The sequence below is a fragment of the Pseudophryne corroboree genome, chromosome 4 (assembly GCF_028390025.1).
Source record: "Pseudophryne corroboree isolate aPseCor3 chromosome 4, aPseCor3.hap2, whole genome shotgun sequence".
Lineage (NCBI taxonomy): Eukaryota > Metazoa > Chordata > Amphibia > Anura > Myobatrachidae > Pseudophryne > Pseudophryne corroboree.
In genome coordinates, this window is record NC_086447.1 from 875,477,092 (window position 1) to 875,500,705 (window position 23,614).

General features: G+C 47.2%; 1 protein-coding gene across 4 annotated transcripts in view; it reads left to right on the forward strand.

Annotated features, from left to right (window-relative positions):
* The window catches only part of KIF6 (kinesin family member 6), an 873,149-nt gene that overhangs the window by 247,392 nt on the left and 602,143 nt on the right, over window positions 1-23,614 (forward strand). The window lies entirely within an intron of this gene.

Genomic DNA, 23,614 nt, shown 5'->3' on the forward strand with positions numbered 1-23,614 from the left:
GCACTCTAATCCAGCCCATCAGATATATCTTATTTTACAATTGTATGCCATACGATATATCACATGCGATTTATCGCGGCTTGATCAATCGCATGCAAAATATCTTATGCAAAAAATAGCACAAAAGTACAAGATCGTATGGAATCACTCCCGGAACGGTCCCGGGGGAGTTCAAGGGAAATCGCATCCAACTTCCTCCTCAGACATATCGTTGTAGTGTATGGGGCCCTTAACACTTGCCTTGCACGTTCTGCTTAACACGCTCTACTATTTACTATTTACAGCTTTCTGTTGTGTACTGTAAAGGGCCCCATATACTACAACGATATGTCTGAGGCTGAAGTTGGATGTGAACAATGATGTACAATAGAACAGGGATATGATCAAAGGCGCCCACAAAAAAGAAAAAACCCCAAAACATAAATAACAGATAAAAAGAAAATAAATATAAATGTAACAATACGCTCTGGATTTTTCAAGTGTGATCCTCAGGTGACTCGTAACAGGGCCAAATGTCCACAGCACATGTATAAAAAGAAAATAAAACAAAAAATCCAATGTGTGATATTGTTTTGAGAGTCTGTTTAGTGATGTTCAGAAATGGAGCCCTGGGGGTAAATTTACTAAGATGGGAGTTCTATTTAAGATGGGATGTTGCCCATAGCAACCAATCAGATTCTACTTCTCATTTATCTAGAACCTTCTTGAAGATAATACTTGGAATCTGATTGGTTGCTATGGGCAACATCACATCTTAAATAGAACTCCCATCTTAGTAAATTTACCCATTGGTGTACAAGTAAACTTGATAGAAGAAAGGATAGATTCTCACCACCAATTTCAGTATGAAACGGAGCGTACCGAAACTCACTAAGAGAGTAATGGAGGAAAGCACATAAAGGTATCTTTTTCTAATAGAGATAAAACGGTTCATATAGGTACAGCGTACCTCACTCACGTTTAAAACGGATTCATTCCAGGGTGCATGCTGAGAGTGGAAACTCCTTTTCTGCTGCGGGGTACACTGGGCTCCACAAGGATAGACATAGTGAGTGTAGAGTAGGATCTTGATCCGAGGCACCAACAGGCTCAAAAGCTTTGACTGTTCCCAAGATGCATAGCGCCACCTCCTCTATAACCCCGCCTCCCTGCACAGGAGCTCAGTTTTGTAGTTGGTGCCGCAGATAGCAGGCACATAACAGAGGGGCTGCTCTGAGCAGCCCTAAGAAGAGCTTTTTTGAGAAGAAAAGTGAAGACTTCAAGGGCTGCAGCAGTGTGTACATGTCTAGTGACATTCACGGCTGCAGCTCCATCTCTCCCCAGCGGCGCTGTACACTCCCGAGCCCTGGTTGCCGGGTACCTACAGCAGGAGGCTCCGGTTTTCTTTTGGTCAGGCACACACGACGGGGGCTCTCCGGGATCGCGTGGCCGCGCTTCGGGAGGTGGTGAGTGGGTCCCGTTCGCGGGACCCGTACTTTATCGCGAACCGTCGCAGTCGGTGGGAGGCAGGCGGCGCGCACTGGCGGTGGACACTGTGGCAGTACAGGTGATCCCACTAGATCACCAGGGCATGGGTGCAGGTCAGATTTTCCCTTAAAACCTTTTTGTGTGTAGCCCGCAGTACCTGGTGGTTTTGCCAGCAGAGGGGATAAGGCTTAGACCTGGAGCCCCTCCCCCAGCCCCAGGGCGCCATTTCCAGCAAATGTTCCCGCCCTGGAGCTGCATATCTGTCTCTCCCTCACTCCCTGTCAGTGTTTGGGCGCCATTTCTCTCAGCTACACTGTTCCTGGGACTGCTTGGGCAAATCCTCCTGATTAAAGCCGCCTGGTTGTCAGCGCTGTGACTTTACATGACACTTAAGTATTCTACATGTCAATTAGACAGTGTTAGTTAAGAAAGAGTGCATTTAGTCAGGGTTCTCTGGTACAAGTACCCTGTGATATACATCCAGTTCTTACTGTGCAGTGTTATATCTATTGACTACATAGCTATATATAAGCTGGTTCAGTGCAGTATTATTGTTAGTAATAACCTCTGCATTGTATAACTGTGACTATATTTGTGTGCATTAGCTTGCTGAGTGGTTTCCTTTTCGTGTCTCTCACTCAACTTGCTATCCCTATATTCTATAACCTGAGGGGACTTGGTGCGTCAGGTTTTATAATTATATAGGATTTTCACAAGATATACTTTAATACGTATTTTTCTCTGTGATTTTAGTCACCATATCTCTCCTGTATCTCTGCTTGTGCTGACTACACTGCGCAGGGGTTTGGGCAAGAGGTATTGTGCTGCTGACAATTGTACTGTGTTACCTGATACTGCAAGTATCATGTCTACTTCTGAAGGTAACGGTTCTGGGGCTGAACACACTGTCGGTGTTGCTGAAGCCACAGATCCCTATGAGGAGACTATAGCAGCTGTGGGCTCTGGTTTTGGGGGCTCCTTGCCCCCCAGTGGCACTGTGGCAACGGGGGTACATAATGACCCACCGTGGGCCACTTTCTCCACGCTTCTACATACGCTAGTTACTAAACTAACACCCCCTATGGGACCTCCTATGCCGGTGCAACCGTATGTGGTCCCCGCAGTTAACCCGCCGTGGGCGGATAATTTATCTGCACAGTTGAAGAAGTTGAACCAGTCCTTGACTACTAAAAAGTCTGACTCTCGCTCGCCTAAGACCAAGGGGTCCTCTAAGCGAGCTCTTATCTCCTCACAATCCACTGCTGTCACTGACACCTCGTCTGATGAAGATGGCGCTTACACTGACCCCACAGATTCTGACACAGATACTGCTGATGGGGAGGATAGTTCACATGTGGATGTTCCTGATCTTTTGGAGGCTATTAAGTTAATTTTACAGATTACGGATGATCCCGAGCCAAACGCCCCTCCTAAGAAACCAGATAGGTTCAAGCGTCAGAATGTGGTTAAACAAGTTTTACCTCACTCTGACCACCTAGTGGATATACGTCAGGAACCCTGGAGAAACCCGGGTAAGAAGTTTGTGCCTCAAAAGAAGATGCTGGCTCGCTATCCCCTCGCTCCAGAGCTGTCTAAGAATTGGGAAACGCCTCCTCCAGTGGACTCACATGTGGCTAGGATGGTGGTTTCCTCAGCTCTACCTGTCACTACCGTCACGTCTCTAAAAGAGCCTACGGATAAACGTGTGGAGGGTTGTCTGAAAGCGATTGTCACCCTCACGGGTGCTGCACAAAGGCCCACTATTGCAGCAACATGGGCTGCAGAGGCTATTGAAGCATGGGCCCTAGAGTTGGAAGCTGAAATCTCTTCTGACCATGCTAGACAATGCTTGTCATATATTGTCACAGCTTCTCACTATATTAAAGAGGCGGCTTCTGATGCCGGTATTCTAGCAGCCAAGGCCTCTACTAAATCAGTCCTGGCTCGCCGGATATCGTGGCTGAAATCCTGGTCTGTGGATCTGGACTCTAGAAAAACCCTGGAGGTACTCCCTTTCAAGTGAGATATTCTGTATGGGGAGGCCTAAAATAAAATAGTGGCTGACTTGGCTACTGCCAAAACTGCCTGTCTAACAAGCACCGCTCCTTCTGTGTCGAAGGCTAAAGGTACTTCCTTTCACCCCTTTTGTCCTTCAGGTAAAGCAAAAGGTCAGGCGTACAACAAGCAGGCCCGCACTTCCAAACCTGGTAAGCTGAAGCCCAGAAGAGCCTGGGCTGCCCGTCAGCCAGCTTCCAAGACGGATAAGCCTGCCGCATGACGGGGCGGGCCTCCCCCTGGGGGATCCCAGGGTGGGGGGCCGGCTTCTAGGGTATACCCAGGAATGGTTGAAGACCACTTCAGATGCCTGGGTACGCGAAGTCGTCACTCGAGGTTACGCCATAGCCTTCAAAAACCGTCCCCCTCATTGATTTTGCCTGACAGACGTCCCGTTGGACCAGACAAAGGCAAACACTCTACATTTGGTGGTACAGACGCTCCTGGATACAGGAGTCGTAGTACAGGTGCCTCTTGCTCAGAGGGGCCGGGGGTACTATTCTCCGCTGTTTCTGGTCCAGAAACCGAATGGGTCCTCCCGGCCCATTCTCATCCTCAAGGCATTGAACAAGTTTGTGAAAGTTTGCAAGTTCCGTATGGAAACCCTTCGCTCTATAGTTCTGGCCTTGGAACCTGGGGACTACATGGTCTCCCTGGACATACAGGATGCTTACCTGCATATTCCTATAGCAGTGTCAAATCAGCAATACCTGAGGTTTGCGATTGGCAGCCTCCATTACCAGTTTCGGGCGTTACCTTTTGGTTTAACTTCGGCTCCGCGAGTCTTCACCAAAGTTATGGCGGTGATGACGGTGGTCCTCTGCCGTCAAGGGGTCAGGATACTGCCGTATCTGGACGACTTGTTAATCCTGGCAAATTCCCCAGAACTTCTCCTACGTCATCTGGATATGACTGTCTGGTTTCTACAAGCCCACGGGTGGCTCATCAACTGGAAGAAATCCTCCCTGGTCCCTGCTCAGAGCATGGTGCACCTGGGAGCGCTATTGGACACTCACAACCAGCGGTTCTTCTTGTCTCAGGAGAAAGTCCTGAAGCTTCAGGACAGGATTAGTTGCTACCTTTCTCGTCCGCAAGTGTCGATACATTCGGCGATGCAGGTGCTGGGCCTCATGGTATCAGCATTCGACAAGGTGGAGTATGCTCAATTCCATTCTCGTCCCCTCCAGAGGCTGATTCTAGCCAAGTGGGACGGCCTGCCTCACCGGATCAGGTCTCAAATGATCTCATTGACTTTGGAGGTCCGTCTGTCGCTGCACTGGTGGCTCCAGGACCAACGATTGTGCAGGGGCCATCCCTTCTGGATATCCGACTGGGTCCTGTTGATGACAGATGCCAGTCTAAGAGGTTGGGGAGCGGTGCTGGAGCAACACTCCCTTCAGGGTCGGTGGACCAAGGAGGAATCTCTCCTCTCGATCAACATTCTGGAATTGCGGGCAGTCTTCAATGCGTTGAACCTGGCCCAGCATTTAATTCAGAACCGTCCTGTTCAAGTACAGTCGGACAACGCCACCACAGTGGCTTACATAAATCATCAAGGCGGCACTCGAAGCCGTTTGGCAATGAAGTAAGTCTCACGGATTCTACATTGGGCGGAACGCCATCTACCGGCCATATCGGCAATATTCATTCCGGGGGTCCTGAATTGGGAAGCGGACTTTCTCAGTCATCAGGACGTACATGCCGGAGAGTGGGGCCTCCGTCCAGAAGTGTTTCAACTCCTAGTGGCAAAGTGGGGCCTTCCAGACGTAGATCTGATGGCGTCTCGACACAATCACAAGGTTCCGGTATTCGAAGCAAGGACAAGGGAACCTCAAGCAGCATTCGTAGATGCGCTGGCGGTGCCGTGGAGGTTTCGGCTGCCGTACGTGTTCCCTCTGGTGTCACTCCTGCCCAGGGTAATTTGGAAGTTCAAGCAAGGAAGAGGAATTCTGCTTCTCATAGCTCCAGCGTGGCCCAGACGACACTGGTTCTCAGACCTGCAGGCCTATCGTCAGAGCGTCCAATTCTACTTCCACAACGCCCAGACATCCTCGTTCAGGGACCCTGTGTCTACCAGGACCTAGCCCGGCTGTCTTTGACGGCGTGGCTCTTGAAGCTTCCGTCTTAAGGACTAAAGGGTATTCTGAGGCGGTCATTCAAACTATGTTGCGGGCCCGGAAACCGACTTCTGCTCGGATTTACTATAGGGTCTGGCATTCTTACTTTGTTTGGTGCGCATCTAACAATTACGCCGTTTCCAAGTTTAGTATAGCCAAGTTGTTGGCCTTTCTTCAGCAGGGCCTGGACTTAAGCCTGCGTCTGGCCTCCCTCAAGGTTCACATATCTGCCTTGTCGGTGTGGTTTCAGAGAAAGATTGCGACCTTACCTGATGTGCATACCTTTATTCAGGGTGTGTTGCGTATCCAACCGCCCTATGTCCCGCCTGTGGCTCCTTGGGACTTGTTGGTGGTTTTGGAGGCGTTACAAGAGTCTCCGTTTGAACCTCTTGGTTCAGCTGATCTTAAGTGGCTTTCCCTTAAGGTGGTGTTTCTGCTGGCTATTGCTTCAGCTAGAAGAGTGTCGGATTTGGGTGCCTTGTCTTGTAGTTCCCCATATCTGATTATTTCACCGTGAGCGGGCGGTTCTTAGGACTTGTCCCGGTTATTTGCCTAAGGTGGTTTCTTCGTTCCACCTTAATCAGGAGATTGTGGTACCGGCCTTTGTCTCTCCTGATCTGTCTCCCAAAGAGCGGTCTTTGGATGTGGTACGGGCTCTCCGTATCTATGTGAAGAGAACTGCTTCTCTTAGGAAATCTGATTCTCTTTTCATTCTGTTTGGGTTTCACAAACGGGGCTGGCCTACTCACAAATAGACTTTTGCCAGATGGATTAGAATGGTGATTGCACATGCTTATGTGAGGTCTGGTCTGTCAGCTCCTGCTCACATTACGGCCCATTCTACTCGGTCTGTTGGACCTTCTTGGGCGGCCCGCCGTGGTGCGACCCTTGAACAATTGTGCAAGGCGGCTACGTGGTCATCCGTGAACACGTTCATAAGGTTCTATGCCTTCGACACCATACAGTGGGCAATCCAGATCTCCCTTCTGTATTGGAGTTTTTTGTTTCATCTGCTCCCAATCCCCCTTCAGGCACTTCACAGTGGTACACTAAGTCCACCTGCTTATTTTAAATGTAAATTTTTTAATTGCCAATTTTTTGATTGGCAAAACAAAATTTGTGTTTATTAATCAACTGCTTTGATCCGTGATTTAAAGATACCTCTACATGTGTAATGAATCCGTTTTAAACGTGAGTGAGGTACGCTGTACCTATATGAACCGTTTTATCTCTATTAGAAAAAGATACCTTTATGTGCTTTCCTCCATTACTCTCTAAGTGAGTTTCGGTACGCTCCGTTTCATACTGAAATTGGTGGTGAGAATCTATCCTTCCTTCTATCAAGTTTACTTGTACACCAGGGCTCCATTTCTGAACATCACGAAACAGACTCTCAAAACAATATCACACATTGGATTTTTTGTTTTATTTTCTCTGACGTCCTAGTGGATGCTGGGAACTCCGTAAGGACCATGGGGAATAGCGGCTCCGCAGGAGACTGGGCACAAAAGTAAAAGCTTTAGGACTACCTGGTGTGCACTGGCTCCTCTCCCTATGACCCTCCTCCAAGCCTCAGTTAGATTTTTGTGCCCGAACGAGAAGGGTGCACACTAGGTGGCTCTCCTGAGCTGCTTAGTGAAAAAGTTTAAGTATAGGTTTTTTATTTTCAGTGAGTCCTGCTGGCAACAGGTTCACTGCACCGAGGGACTAAGGGGAGAAGAAGCGAACTCACCTGCGTGCAGAGTGGATTGGGCTTCTTAGGCTACTGGACATTAGCTCCAGAGGGACGATCACAGGCCCAGCCATGGATGGGTCCCAGAGCCGCGCCGCCGGCCCCTTTACAGAGCCAGAAGACTGAAGAGGTCCGGGAAATCGGCGGCAGAAGACGTCCTGTCTTCAATAAGGTAGCGCACAGCACCGCAGCTGTGCGCCATTGCTCTCAGCACACTTCACACTCCGGTCACTGAGGGTGCAGGGCGCTGGGGGGGGGGCGCCCTGAGACGCAATAAAAACACCTTAGATGGCAAAAAATACATCACATATAGCTCCTGGGCTATATGGATGCATTTAACCCCTGCCAGTTTTTCCTTAAAAAAGCGGGAGAAAGGCCGCCGAGAAGGGGGCGGAGCCTATCTCCTCAGCACACAAGCGCCATTTTCCCTCACAGCTCCGCTGGAAGGACGTCTCCCTGACTCTCCCCTGCAGTCCTGCACTACAGAAACAGGGTAAAACAAGAGAGGGGGGGGCACTAATTGGCAGATTAATCAATACAGCAGCTATATAAGGGAAAAACACTTATATAAGGTTATCCCTGTATATATATAGCGCTCTGGTGTGTGCTGGCAAACTCTCCCTCTGTCTCCCCAAAGGGCTAGTGGGGTCCTGTCCTCTATCAGAGCATTCCCTGTGTGTGTGCTGTGTGTCGGTACGTTGTGTCGACATGTATGAGGAGGAAAATGGTATGGAGGCGGAGCAATTGCCTGTAATAGTGATGTCACCCCCTAGGGAGTCGACACCTGACTGGATGGTCTTATGGAAGGAATTACGTGATAGCGTCAGCACTTTACAAAAGACTGTTGACGACATGAGACAGCCGGCAAATCAGTTAGTATCTGTCCAGGCGTCTCAAACACCGTCAGGGGCTCTAAAGCGCCCGTTACCTCAGATGGTCGACACAGACCCAGACACGGACACTGACTCCAGTGTCGACGGTGAGGAAACAAACGTATTTTCCAGTAGGGCCACACGTTACATGATCACGGCAATGAAGGAGGTTTTGAACATTTCTGATACTACAAGTACCACAAAAAAGGGTATTATGTGGGGTGTGAAAAAACTACCCGTAGTTTTTCCTGAATCAGATGAATTAAATGAGGTGTGTGATGAAGCGTGGGTTTCCCCCGATAAAAAACTGCTAATTTCTAAAAAATTATTGGCATTATACCCTTTCCCGCCAGAGGTTAGGGCGCGTTGGGAAACACCCCCTAGGGTAGATAAGGCGCTCACACGCTTATCAAAACAAGTGGCGTTACCGTCTCCTGATACGGCCGCCCTCAAGGAGCCAGCTGATAGGAAGCTGGAAAATATCCTAAAAAGTATATACACACATACTGGTGTTATACTGCGACCAGCAATCGCCTCAGCCTGGATGTGCAGTGCTGGGCTGGCTTGGTCGGATTCCCTGACTGAAAATATTGATACCCTGGACAGGGACAGTATATTATTGACTATAGAGCATTTAAAGGATGCATTTCTATATATGCGAGATGCACAGAGGGATATATGCACTCTGGCATCAAGAGTAAGTGCGCTGTCCATTTCTGCCAGAAGAGGGTTATGGACGCGACAGTGGTCAGGTGATGCGGATTCCAAACGGCATATGGAAGTATTGCCGTATAAAGGGGAGGAGTTATTTGGGGTCGGTCTATCGGACCTGGTGGCCACGGCAACGGCTGGGAAATCCACCTTTTTACCCCAGGTCACCTCTCAGCAGAAAAAGACACCGTCTTTTCAGGCTCAGTCCTTTCGTCCCCATAAGGGCAAGCGGGCAAAAGGCCACTCATATCTGCCCCGGGGCAGAGGAAGGGGAAAAAGACTGCAGCAGGCAGCCTCTTCCCAGGAACAGAAGCCCTCCCCCGCTTCTGCCAAGTCCTCAGCATGACGCTGGGGCCTTACAAGCGGACTCAGGTACGGTGGGGGGTCGTCTCAAGAATTTCAGCGCGCAGTGGGCTCACTCGCAAGTGGACCCCTGGATCCTGCAGGTAGTATCTCAGGGGTACAAATTGGAATTCGAGACGTCTCCCCCTCGCCGGTTCCTGAAGTCTGCTTTACCAACGTCTCCCTCCGACAGGGAGGCGGTATTGGAAGCCATTCACAAGCTGTATTCCCAGCAGGTGATAATCAAGGTACCCCTCCTACAACAAGGAAAGGGGTATTATTCCACGATGTTTGTGGTACCGAAGCCGGACGGCTCGGTAAGACCTATTTTAAATCTGAAATCCTTGAACACTTACATACAAAGGTTCAAATTCAAGATGGAGTCACTCAGAGCAGTGATAGCGAACCTGGAAGAAGGGGACTATATGGTGTCTCTGGACATCAAGGATGCTTACCTCCATGTCCCAATTTGCCCTTCTCACCAAGGGTACCTCAGGTTTGTGGTACAGAACTGTCACTATCAGTTTCAGACGCTGCCGTTTGGATTGTCCACGGCACCCCGGGTCTTTACCAAGGTAATGGCCGAAATGATGATTCTTCTTCGAAGAAAAGGCGTCTTAATTATCCCTTACTTGGACGATCTCCTGATAAGGGCAAGGTCCAGGGAACAGTTAGAGGTCGGAGTAGCACTATCTCAAGTAGTACTACGACAGCACGGGTGGATTCTAAATATTCCAAAATCGCAGCTGATTCCGACGACACGTCTGCTGTTCCTAGGGATGATTCTGGACACAGTCCAGAAAAAGGTATTTCTCCCGGAGGAGAAAGCCAGGGAGTTATCCGAGCTAGTCAGGAACCTCCTAAAACCAGGCCAAGTGTCAGTGCATCAATGCACAAGGGTCCTGGGAAAAATGGTGGCTTCTTACGAAGCGATTCCATTCGGCAGATTCCACGCAAGAACTTTTCAGTGGGATCTGCTGGACAAATGGTCCGGATCGCATCTTCAGATGCATCAGCGGATAACCCTGTCTCCAAGGACAAGGGTGTCTCTCCTGTGGTGGTTGCAGAGTGCTCATCTTTTAGAGGGCCGCAGATTCGGCATTCAGGACTGGGTCCTGGTGACCACGGATGCCAGCCTGAGAGGCTGGGGAGCAGTCACACAGGGAAGAAATTTCCAGGGCTTGTGGTCAAGCATGGAAACGTCATTTCACATAAATATCCTGGAACTAAGGGCCATTTACAATGCCCTAAGTCAAGCAAGGCCTCTGCTTCAGGGTCAGCCGGTGTTGATCCAGTCGGACAACATCACGGCAGTCGCCCACGTAAACAGACAGGGCGGCACAAGAAGCAGGAGGGCAATGGCAGAAGTTGCAAGGATTCTTCGCTGGGCGGAAAATCATGTGATAGCACTGTCAGCAGTGTTCATTCCGGGAGTGGACAACTGGGAAGCAGACTTCCTCAGCAGACACGACCTCCACCCGGGGGAGTGGGGACTTCACCCAGAAGTCTTCCACATGATTGTGAACCGTTGGGAAAAACCAAAGGTGGACATGATGGCGTCCCGCCTCAACAAAAAACTAGACAGATATTGCGCCAGGTCAAGGGACCCTCAGGCAATAGCTGTGGACGCTCTGGTAACACCGTGGGTGTACCAGTCAGTGTATGTGTTCCCTCCTCTGCCTCTCATACCCAAGGTACTGAGAATCATAAGAAGGAGAGGAGTAAGGACTATACTCGTGGCTCCGGATTGGCCAAGAAGGACTTGGTACCCGGAACTTCAAGAGATGCTCACGGAGGACCCGTGGCCTCTACCTCTAAGAAAGGACCTGCTCCAGCAGGGACCCTGTCTGTTCCAAGACTTACCGCGGCTGCGTTTGACGGCATGGCGGTTGAACGCCGGATCCTGAAGGAAAAAGGCATTCCGGATGAAGTCATCCCTACCCTGATCAAAGCCAGGAAGGATGTAACCGTGCAACATTATCACCGTATTTGGCGTAAATATGTTGCGTGGTGTGAGGCCAGGAAGGCCCCTACAGAGGAATTTCAACTGGGTCGTTTCCTGCATTTCCTGCAAACAGGACTGTCTATGGGCCTAAAATTAGGGTCCATTAAGGTTCAAATTTCGGCCCTGTCGATTTTCTTCCAGAAAGAACTGGCTTCAGTTCCTGAAGTTCAGACGTTTGTCAAAGGGGTACTGCATATACAGCCTCCTTTTGTGCCTCCAGTGGCACCTTGGGATCTCAATGTAGTTTTGGGGTTCCTAAAATCACATTGGTTTGAACCACTCACCACTGTGGACTTAAAATATCTCACATGGAAAGTGGTAATGCTGTTAGCCCTGGCTTCAGCCAGGCGTGTCTCAGAATTGGCGGCTTTATCCTATAAAAGCCCTTACCTAATTTTTCATATGGACAGGGCAGAATTGAGGACTCGTCCTCAATTTCTCCCTAAGGTGGTTTCAGCGTTTCACTTGAACCAGCCTATTGTGGTACCTGCGGCTACCAGGAACTTGGAGGACTCCAAGTTGCTGGACGTAGTCAGGGCCCTGAAAATATATGTTTCCAGGACGGCTGGAGTCAGAAAATCTGACTCGCTGTTTATCCTGTATGCACCCAACAAGCTGGGTGCTCCTGCTTCTAAGCAGACTATTGCTCGTTGGATTTGTAGTACAATTCAGCTTGCACATTCTGTGGCAGGCCTGCCACAGCCAAAATCTGTAAAAGCCCATTCCACAAGGAAAGTGGGCTCATCTTGGGCGGCTGCCCGAGGGGTCTCGGCTTTACAACTTTGCCGAGCAGCTACTTGGTCAGGGGCAAACACGTTTGCTAAATTCTACAAATTTGATACCCTGGCTGAGGAGGACCTGGAGTTCTCTCATTCGGTGCTGCAGAGTCATCCGCACTCTCCCGCCCGTTTGGGAGCTTTGGTATAATCCCCATGGTCCTTACGGAGTTCCCAGCATCCACTAGGACGTCAGAGAAAATAAGAATTTACTTACCGATAATTCTATTTCTCGTAGTCCGTAGTGGATGCTGGGCGCCCATCCCAAGTGCGGATTGTCTGCAATACTTGTACATAGTTATTGTTACAAAAATCGGGTTATTATTGTTGTGAGCCATCTTTTCAGAGGCTCCTCTGTTATCATGCTGTTAACTGGGTTCAGATCACAGGTTGTACGGTGTGATTGGTGTGGCTGGTATGAGTCTTACCCGGGATTCAAAATCCTTCCTTATTGTGTACGCTCGTCCGGGCACAGTATCCTAACTGAGGCTTGGAGGAGGGTCATAGGGGGAGGAGCCAGTGCACACCAGGTAGTCCTAAAGGTTTTACTTTTGTGCCCAGTCTCCTGCGGAGCCGCTATTCCCCATGGTCCTTACGGAGTTCCCAGCATCCACTACGGACTACGAGAAATAGAATTATCGGTAAGTAAATTCTTATTTTCTTTTTATACATGTGCTGTGGACATTTGGCCCTGTTACGAGTCACCTGAGGATCACACTTGAAAAATCCGGAGCGTATTGTTACATTTATATTTATTTTCTTTTTATCTGTTATTTATGTTTTTTTCTTTTTTTCTTTTTTGTGGGCGCTTTTGATCATATCCCTGTTCTATTGTACATCATTGTTCTCCTTTGCCTGGGGTTGGGCAGGCAGTAGGGATTGATTGGGCTGACCACTTTTCAGTGCGCCAGAGTTCACCCCCACTTCTCTTCATGAAGTCGGATGTGATTTCCCTTGAACTCCCCCGGGACCTTCCCGGGAGTGATTCCATACGATTTTGTACTTTTGTGCTATTTTTTGCATAAGATATATTGTATGCGATTGATCAAGCTGCGAAAAATGTGATATATCGTATGGCATACAATTGTACCATAAGATATATCTGATTGCCTGGATTAGAGGGCTAGGGTGGCTGGGAGTGCCCTGGAGAATGCCAGTCAAACTTGTGCGATATATCACATGCACATAAAGATCACCATTTTCCATCTGATTCCATGCGATTCCGATAAATCAATCGTGCAGCACTAGCGATCTAGGGGATCCGATCGAAAACACATACAATTTGACACTTTTCATACGATATAGCGTCCCGAAAAGTCGGAATCGCATGCAGTCGTGCAAAATCGTTGTAGTGTATGTGCCGATAAGTGTTTGAATTGATTTGTCATTTGGAATTTTACAGATTATATTCCTATATCTTCAAATATCATCAAATTGCTGTAGAAGCAAAACATGTTTAGGTCAATAGCATGTTGGATGTAGATCTCAACCTTCCCCAGAGCAGTCTTATCAGCATGGTAGGCCCAGGCAAAGCAGTGCACTGAGGCCCCTATACACCATTCACGGGAACCAATAAAAATGTTTTTATATCTTGCCCCATCCTGCAGTCCTGATTCGTTTCGTCTCATGATTTCTGACAGTGATTGGCTGACACCACTCTAAGTGGTGGATAGCTCCAGCTATCCACCAATCAGCATGCTGACAGCCATTCACTGTCTGGCAGGTAGAGAATGCTGCCTGACTGCTCTGATTTTGTGACCACCACCCTTCCCTGCTTGGAGGCCCCTAGAATTTTGTGGCCCTGGGCAACTGCCCAGTGTACCTATATGTTAAGATGCCCCTGATCTTGCTACATCAGTGTGACTGGAGCCTCTAATCATTGTCCTATGCTGCTGGGGTCCCTGTTCCTTCCACTTTATAACTCTCAGTTTGTGGTTTCCTGCTGCCTCCATTCCCCTCCTCACATCATGTGACCGCCCCTGTCAGATGCAGCCATGTCCTCACTAACGTATCTCCTAATATACTCTGTGCTGCTGGGGGACCCTGCTCTTTCCACTATATGTCTCTCATTCTGTGGCTTCTTGCTGCCTCAGTTCTCCTCCTCATGTCCCTATTACATGCAGCCCTGTCCTCACTGACACATCACTCATCTCCTAATATACTTGTGCTGCTGGGTTACCCTGCTCCTTCCTCCATATAACTCTCAGTATGTAGTTTCCTGTTCACATCATGTCACTGGCCCTGTCACATGCACCCTTGTACTCACTAATACATCTCTCATCTGCTGAAATATTATGTGCTGCTGGGAGACCCTACTTTTTCTACTATATAACTCTCAGTCTGTAACTTTCTGATACCTTCATTCCTCTCCTAACATTATGAGACTTCCCCAGTCACATACAACATTACACTTGTATCTGTCATTACACTGTTATACCTGTTCTGTCAATAAAGCATAATACCTCTGGCTGTCGATACAATGTTACACTTCTGGCTGTATTTACAGCTTTACACCTGTGCCAGTCATTACAGCGTTACACCTGTACCACTAATTTCAGCTTTACACCTGTGCCAGTCATTACAGCATTACACCTGTGCCAGTCATTACAGCTTTACACCTGTACCAGTCATTACAGCGTTACACCTGTACCACTCATTTCAGCTTTACACCTGTGCCAGTCATTACAGCATTACACCTGTGCCAGTCATTACAGCTTTACACCTGTACCAGTCATTACAGCGTTACACCTGTACCACTCATTTCAGCTTTACACCTATGCCAGTCATTACAGCATTACACCTGTGCCAGTCATTACAGCTTTACACCTGTGCCAGTCATTACAGCGTTACACCTGTGCCACTCATTTCAGCTTTACACCTGTGACAGTCATTACAGCGTTATATCTGCGCCACTCATTACAGTATCAAACCTGTGCCAGTCATTAGTGTTACACCTGTGCCAGTCATTACAGCATTACACCTGTGCCACTCATTACAATGTTACACCTGTGCCACTCATTACAGCGTTACACGTGTGCCAGTCATTACAGCGTTACACCTGTGCCAGTCATTACAGCTTTATACCTGTGCCAGTCATTACAGCTTTATACCTGTGCCAGTCATTACAGCGTTACACCTGTGCCACTCAGTTCAACTTTACACCTGTGCCAGTCATTACAGTATTACACCTGTGCCACTCAGTACAGCGTTACACGTGTGGCAGTCATTACAGCGTTACACCTGTGCCAGTCATTACAGCTTTACACCTGTGCCAGTCATTACAGCGTTACACCTGTACCACTCATTTCAGCTTTACACCTGTGCCAGTCATTACAGCGTTATATCTGCGCCACTCATTACAGTATCAAACCTGTGGCAGTCATTAGTGTTACACCTGTGCCAGTCATTACAGCATTACACCTGTGCCACTCATTACAATGTTACACCTGTGCCACTCATTACAGCGTTACACGTGTGCCAGTCATTACAGCGTTACACCTGTGCCAGTCATTACAGCTTTATACCTGTGCCAGTCATTACAGCGTTACACCTGTGCCACTCATTTCAGCTTTACACCTGTGCCAGTCATTACAGTATTACACCTCTACCAGTCATTACAGCATTACACCTGTACCAGTCATTACAGCATTACACCTGTGCCACTCATTACAATGTAACACATTTGCCTTTCATTACAGTATCATACCTGTGCTAGTCATTAGTGTTTCACCTGTGCCAGTCATTACAGCATTACACCTGTGCCACTCATTACAATGTTACACCTGTGCCACTCATTACAGCTTTACACCTGTGCCAGTCTTTACAGCTTTACACCTGTGCCAGTCTTTACAGCGTTACACCTGTACCACTCATTTCAGCTTTACACAAGTGCCAGTCATTACAGCGTTACATCTGCGCCAGTCAGCACAGCATTACACCTGTGCCACTCATAACAATGTTACACCTGTGCCACTCATTACAGCGTTACACGTGTTCCAGTCATTACAGCGTTACACCTGGGCCAGTCATTACAGCATTACACCTGTGCCAGCCAGTACAGCGTTACACCTGTGTCACTCATTACAGCGTTACACCTGTTCCAGTCATTACAGCATTACACCTGTGCCACTCTTTACAGCGTTACACCTGGGCCATTCATTATAGTGTTACACCTGTACCAGTCATTACAGCATTACACCTGTACCAGTTATTACAGCGTTACACCTGGCCAGTCATTACAGCGTTACACCTGTGCCAGTCAGTACAGTGCTACACCTGTGCCAGTCAGTACAGTGTTACACCTGTGCCACTCAGTACAGTGTTACACCTGTGCCACTCAGTACAGTGTTACACCTGGGCCAGTCATTACAGCGTTACACCTGTACCAGTCATTACAGCATTATACCTGTGCCAGTCTTTACAGTGTTACACCTGTACCAGTCATTACAGCGTTACACCTGTACCAGTCATTACAGCGTTACACCTGTGCCAGTCAGTACAGTGTTACACCTGTGCCAGTCAGTACAGTGTTACACCTGTACCACTCTTTACATCGTTTTATCTGTACCAGTCATTACAGCGTTACACCTGTACCACTCTTTACAGCTTTACACCTGGGCCAGTCATTACAGCGTTACACCTGTACCAGTCATTACAGTGTTACACCTGTACCACTCATTACAGCGTTACACCTGGCCAGTCATTACAGCGTTACACCTGTGCCAGTCAGTACAGTGTTACACCTGTGCCAGTCAGTACAGTGTTACACTTGTACCACTCTTTACAGCGTTATATCTGTACCAGTCATTACAGTGTTACACCTGTACCAGTCATTACAGCGTTACACCTGTACCAGTCATTACAGCGTTACACCTGTGCCAGTCATTACAGCGTTACACCTGTGCCAGTCAATACAGCGTTACACCTGTATCAGTCATTACAGCGTTACACCATTGCCTGTCGTTACAGCATTATACTTGCACCATTAGATACTGTGACCATACACTGTGAGATATTTCACAGTTTATTGCCACAGTATCTAAGTTTGTTCCCCTGTGAAGAAACAGGGTAAATGTCAGACAGTCGGACGCAGCAGTGCATACACTGCCAGATGTGGCCAACTAATTATTATCAAATCTTTCGGACATGCTGAAATTAGTGGTCTGTTACTGCAGTACACTGTATTATTAACTGGGCTATACGCCAATATCCTGCGGAGCGGGCAGATTATTGTTAAGTATATGCCCAACATAACACTTGTGCCTGTCATTACAGCATTACACCTGTGCCACTCAGATAAGTGTTAAGTGTATGCCCAACATAATGCTTGTGCCTCTCTTTACAGCTTTACACATGTGACAGTCATGACAGTGTTACACCTGTGACAATCATGACAGTGTTACACCTGTGCCAGTCATTACAGCGTTACACCTGTGCCACTCATTACAGCGTCACACCTGTGCCAGTCATTACAATGTTACATTTGTGCCAGTCATTACAGTGTTACACCTGTACCAGTCATTACAGCATTACACCTGTGCCAGTCATTACAGCATTACACCTGTGCCAGTCATTACAGTGTTACACCTGTGCCACTCATTACAGCATTACACCTGTGCCAGTTATTACAGCGTTACACCTGGCCAGTCATTACAGCGTTACACCTGTGCCAGTCAGTACAGTGCTACACCTGTGCCAGTCAGTACAGTGTTACACCTGTGCCACTCAGTACAGTGTTACACCTGTGTCACTCAGTACAGTGTTACACCTGTGCCACTCAGTACAGTGTTACACCTGTGCCAGTCAGTACAGTGTTACACCTGTACCACTCTTTACAGCGTTTTATCTGTACCAGTCATTACAGCGTTACACCTGTACCAGTCATTACAGCGTTACACCTGTGCCAGTCAATACAGTGTTACACCTGGGCCAGTCATTACAGCGTTACACCTGTACCAGTCATTACAGCATTATACCTGTGCCAGTCTTTACAGTGTTACACCTGGGCAGTCATTACATTGTTACACCTGTTCCAGTCATTACAGCGTTACACCTGTACCAGTCATTACAGCGTTACACCTGTACCAGTCATTACAGCGTTACACCTGTGCCAGTCAGTACAGTGTTACACCTGTGCCAGTCAGTACAGTGTTACACCTGTACCACTCTTTACATCGTTTTATCTGTACCAGTCATTACAGCGTTACACCTGTACCACTCTTTACAGCGTTACACCTGTACCAGTCATTACAGCGTTACACCTGTACCAGTCATTACAGTGTTACACCTGTACCACTCATTACAGCGTTACACCTGGCCAGTCATTACAGCGTTACACCTGTGCCAGTCAGTACAGTGTTACACCTGTGCCAGTCAGTACAGTGTTACACTTGTACCACTCTTTACAGCGTTATATCTGTACCAGTCATTACAATGTTACACCTGTACCAGTCATTACAGCGTTACACCTGTACCAGTCATTACAGCGTTACACCTGTGCCAGTCATTACAGCGTTACACTTGTGCCAGTCAATACAGCGTTACACCTGTACCAGTCATTACAGCGTTACACCATTGCCTGTCGTTACAGCATTATACTTGCACCATTAGATACTGTGACCATACACTGTGAGATATTTCACAGTTTATTGCCACGGTATCTAAGTTTGTTCCCCTGTGAAGAAACAGGGTAAATGTCAGACAGTCGGACGCAGCAGTGCATACACTGCCAGATGTGGCCAACTAATTATTATCAAATCTTTCGGACATGCTGAAATTAGTGGTCTGTTACTGCAGTACACTGTATTATTAACTGGGCTATACGCCAATATCCTGCGGAGCGGGCAGATTATTGTTAAGTATATGCCCAACATAACACTTGTGCCTGTCATTACAGCATTACACCTGTGCCAGTCATCACAGCGTTACACCTGTGCCAGTCATTACAGCATTACACCTGTACCAGTCATTACAGCATTACAATTGTGCCAGTCATTACAGCATTACACCTGTGCCAGTCATTACAGCATTACACCTGTGCCAGTCATTACAGCGTTACACCTGTACCAGTCATTACAGCGTTACACCTGTACCAGTCATTACAGCATTACACCTGTACCAGTCATTACAGCATTACAATTGTGCCAGTCATTACAGCATTACAATTGTGCCAGTCATTACAGCATTACACCTGTGCCAGTCATTACAGCATTACACCTGTGCCAGTCATTACAGCATTACACCTGTGACAGTCATTACAGCATTACACCTGTACCAGTCATTACAGCATTACACCTGTGCCAGTCATTACAGCATTACACATGTGCCAGTAATTACAGCATTACACCTGTACCAGTCATTACAGCATTACACATGTGCCAGTCATTACAGCATTACACATGTGCCAGTCATTACAGCATTACACCTGTGCCAGTCATTACAGCATTACACATGTGCCAGTCATTACAGCATTACACCTGTGCCAGTCATTACAGCATTACACATGTGCCAGTCATTACAGCATTACACCTGTGCCAGTCATTACAGCATTACACCTGTGCCAGTCATTACAGCATTACACATGTGCCAGTCATTACAGCATTACACCTGTGCCAGTCATTACAGCATTACAGATGTGCCAGTCATTACAGCATTACACATGTACCAGTCATTACAGCACTACACCTGTGCCAGTCATTACAGCATTACACCTGTACCAGTCATTACAGCATTACACCTGTGCCAGTCATTACAGCATTACACCTGTGCCAGTCATTACAGCATTACACCTGTGCCAGTCATTACAGCATTACACCTGTGCCAGTCATTACAGCATTACACCTGTACCAGTCATTACAGCATTACACCTGTGCCAGTCATTACAGCATTACACCTGTGCCAGTCATTACAGCATTACACCTGTGCCAATCATTACAGCGTTACACCTGTGCCAGTCATTACAGCGTTACACCTGTGCCAGTCATTACAGCGTTACACCTGTGCCAGTCATTACAGCATTACACCTGTGCCAGTCATTACAGCACTACACCTGTGTCAGTCATTACAGCATTACACCTGTGCCAGTCATTACAGCGTTACACCTGTACCAGTCATTACAGCGTTACACCTGTGCCAGTCATTACAGCGTTACACCTGTGCCAGTCATTACAGCGTTACACCTGTGCCAGTCATTACAGCACTACACCTGTGCCAGTCATTACAGCATTACACCTGTACCAGTCATTACAGCGTTACACCTGTGCCAGTCATTACAGCGTTACACCTGTGCCAGTCATTACAGCACTACACCTGTGCCAGTCATTACAGCATTACACCTGTGCCAGTCATTACAGCATTACACCTGTACCAGTCATTACAGCATTACACCTGTGCCAGTTGACAATGCTAAATTCCTTGTCGTATAAACAACCCTTCTGAAGCTAAGAACACTGTACGCTGTTTATTTAAGAAATACCGTAATGATACGCTATTTGCGTAACGATCGCTCAGCCGTAGGCGAGACGCTCAAGCGTCACGTTCGCTCACGGCCCAGTGATCACAGGACACGTTATTGGTTATGTCTAGGGGAAAGATTCGCTGTAACGTAGCGTACGCTAGAGACCACGAGGAGGTCACCAGCGATGCAGACGCTCACAACACTATACCTTTATGTTAAACCTTATACCGATGAAATACACTGAATACCTTAATGTGAGTACAGGGTGTAAGTGCAACCTTGTGGAACCTGACTATCTACAAAGCTGCATGAGCGTCACCGACGCTCAAATGAACACTTATCACTATAGGAAATACACAGATACTGGTTTAGGTTTCCAAGGCCTATTAACTGTATTATGTCTAATATACTTGTAAAAGGGGATAACAGTACATATGATACACTACAATATAACAGAGACTTCCTAACCACAGAACTAAACAATAAATACAAAAAGACAATACTACACTGACCTAAATGCAATACGATACAATACTATAATACTATAAGGTATTTAAGAGAAAAAGAGGAGAGAGGGAGATAGAGAGAGAGAGAGAGAGAGATTGGCTCGCAGAAAGACAATGATTATGGAGAGAACTTACGCACAAAGGGTATGATCGCCAGCGCCTCGATATCCAGCTCCCGATTATCAGCAGATAACCGTTGATGAGAGAGTGAGAGCTGGATGTGGTCGGCCTGCCTATTTATGCTCCACACACAATGCAATCTCCTGGTCCTACAATCCCATTGTCCATTGGCCGAAGGAATTCGGCCCTGCATCATAACAAAAGGTCATAGGGTGATTCATACAGGTGGGCTGTGACGATTTCCAACAGCTCAGGTGGGTGGGAAACTGGGTTTCCCGCCGCATACCTGAGTATGTGCAAATCATAGAAATGGACATAAACTTCTTATGTCCATAACTATTCGCACGAGCGATTAATACGCTCCAAACCAACACCGGAATATTGCTAATTAAATACTCTTCCGATGGGTACCAAACACTGCTGTATGATTCCTGTTAAACCCTTCGTACGATGCAAAGAGGGATTCCTCAGCTCTGGGACATTATACTTTAACCAAACTTACAGAAACTATCAAAGGGATCATGATCTATAAACTACATTAATTGTGAACATTTGTAACTAATGAGTCGCACGCTACGATCACATAAACTCTACCGTAAATGCGCATACTGCGCGTGCGAGTGCACGCTATTGCGGGTATGCGCTTCCACGGGAGAGCGTACGCATGCGCAGCACGGACCAGTGTGCGGTGCAAATATGGCAACGTGCATTGAGACATTTTTCTGACTTTGACAGTCCACCCTTTGGCAGTCAATAATAACTGCCACAAAATATTTAAGGAGAAAAATGTAAGTCAGGGGTTAATTGATTTCCATGGTGGGGAAAGGAAGAAGAATGGAGTAGGTGTGAAGAGGGTATGACCTAGTGAGAAAGTAGAAGCATGTGTGTATGAGTCCATGTTTGGAGGGTCATGTATCATCGTGCCGTACGTGTGGTAAATCAAGCTTCGAGGTATTGCGAAGTATACATTTGAATTCCTTCTTATCCTGTGGTACAGGTCTGTGGATGGGCTGTCAAACTCTACCGAGCTCATTTCGGCTGTGGTTGTAACACAATGGGGATGCACATTTTAGTTGATGATACATGAATTGGGGGGGGGTATGTGGTTGCTGCTATCTGTGCCTGTATTCCCTATCGACTATGTGTGTTATTACCTGAGGGTTGCAGAGATGAAGATAAAGAACACTTACGAAAAATGCAATGATATTCTATGTCAGGTTAATGTACGTTCGTCGATTGGGGTCTTGATTGGTGTCGGTTGATTGGAGTCTTCTTCTTTGTGCTTTTGCTCATAAATCGTGAGTAAAGCATACAACGTCCATGGATTTACAAAAAATGTTGGGCTAGCGTGATTTTAAAGTTCCTAGGGAAACTGGGGTACCCATGGCATTGTCCATCAAAATCTTGTTTATCAGGTCGTCTGCTCTTCTTCTTTCCATCTTTCCGTTGTCGGCCCCTTGGCTCATCAAATCCTTCGTCTACGTGGGTCTTTGTACCTCGGAGGAAAACATAGAAATGGGTGAAAGACGGACCGTATACTCATTACATCATTACGTCATGGTTTCTAGCATTGGGTCATAAATCAAATCCAGGTTAATTACAGTTTCCTCACTCCTCAAGCTCATCACTTTTGTACTTTGTTTGCACCTTATTAAAGCCTGCCCGCATCTAAATATCAATCCAAACGATATAACGACACCCAAAATACATAGGAGAAACTTTCCAACATCCATTATGACTCCTTGAGCCCAGTCTCCTAAACCGGAGAACCAATTTCGCGGGTTCAACCATGACACCCAACCAGTCAGCTCATTACCTACAGCAGCAAGGGTGAGATTGTGTTTTCGACGAAATTCCCACTTTAATTGCAGAATATCGTCCATCTTTTGGTCTATGACCTCTACCGGATCCTCGGTGCTATTTGTGATATACGTGCAACACTTTATGCCGTACTGTGTTGCCAATGTAACACAATATCCGCCTGTTACTGCTGTAAGATAATTAAGAACCATCCTATGCTGAACTAGTTCTGTTTTGTAAGCTTGAAGTTCTCTTCCAGTGTATCTAAACGTGTCATCATACATTTCAGTGATATTATCTAACAAATTGGCGAGTGCGGAAATGTATCTATAATTCATCACACCTCGAGCGGTGCGAGTGAAATCTAACGCTACCAGAACCTGAATCCCGGTGGATTCATGGATAAGATCAGAGGCCGGATGCTCTAACCTTTCTGACAGTTGTCTTTTAACAAGGTGCTCGTAGTGAGTGTGAGTATAAGGAGTTTGGGCACCACGGTGTATGTCCTTCATTTTGTCATGTGTAACAGTCATTACTTCAGGCAATACTTTTCCAATATAACACAATCCTTCAGAGTTTGGGGCAAGCCACTTGTACGCCTTTCTCCCACATATGAAATATGCATCATCGGGGAGAACATAAGGGACGGAGAAGGA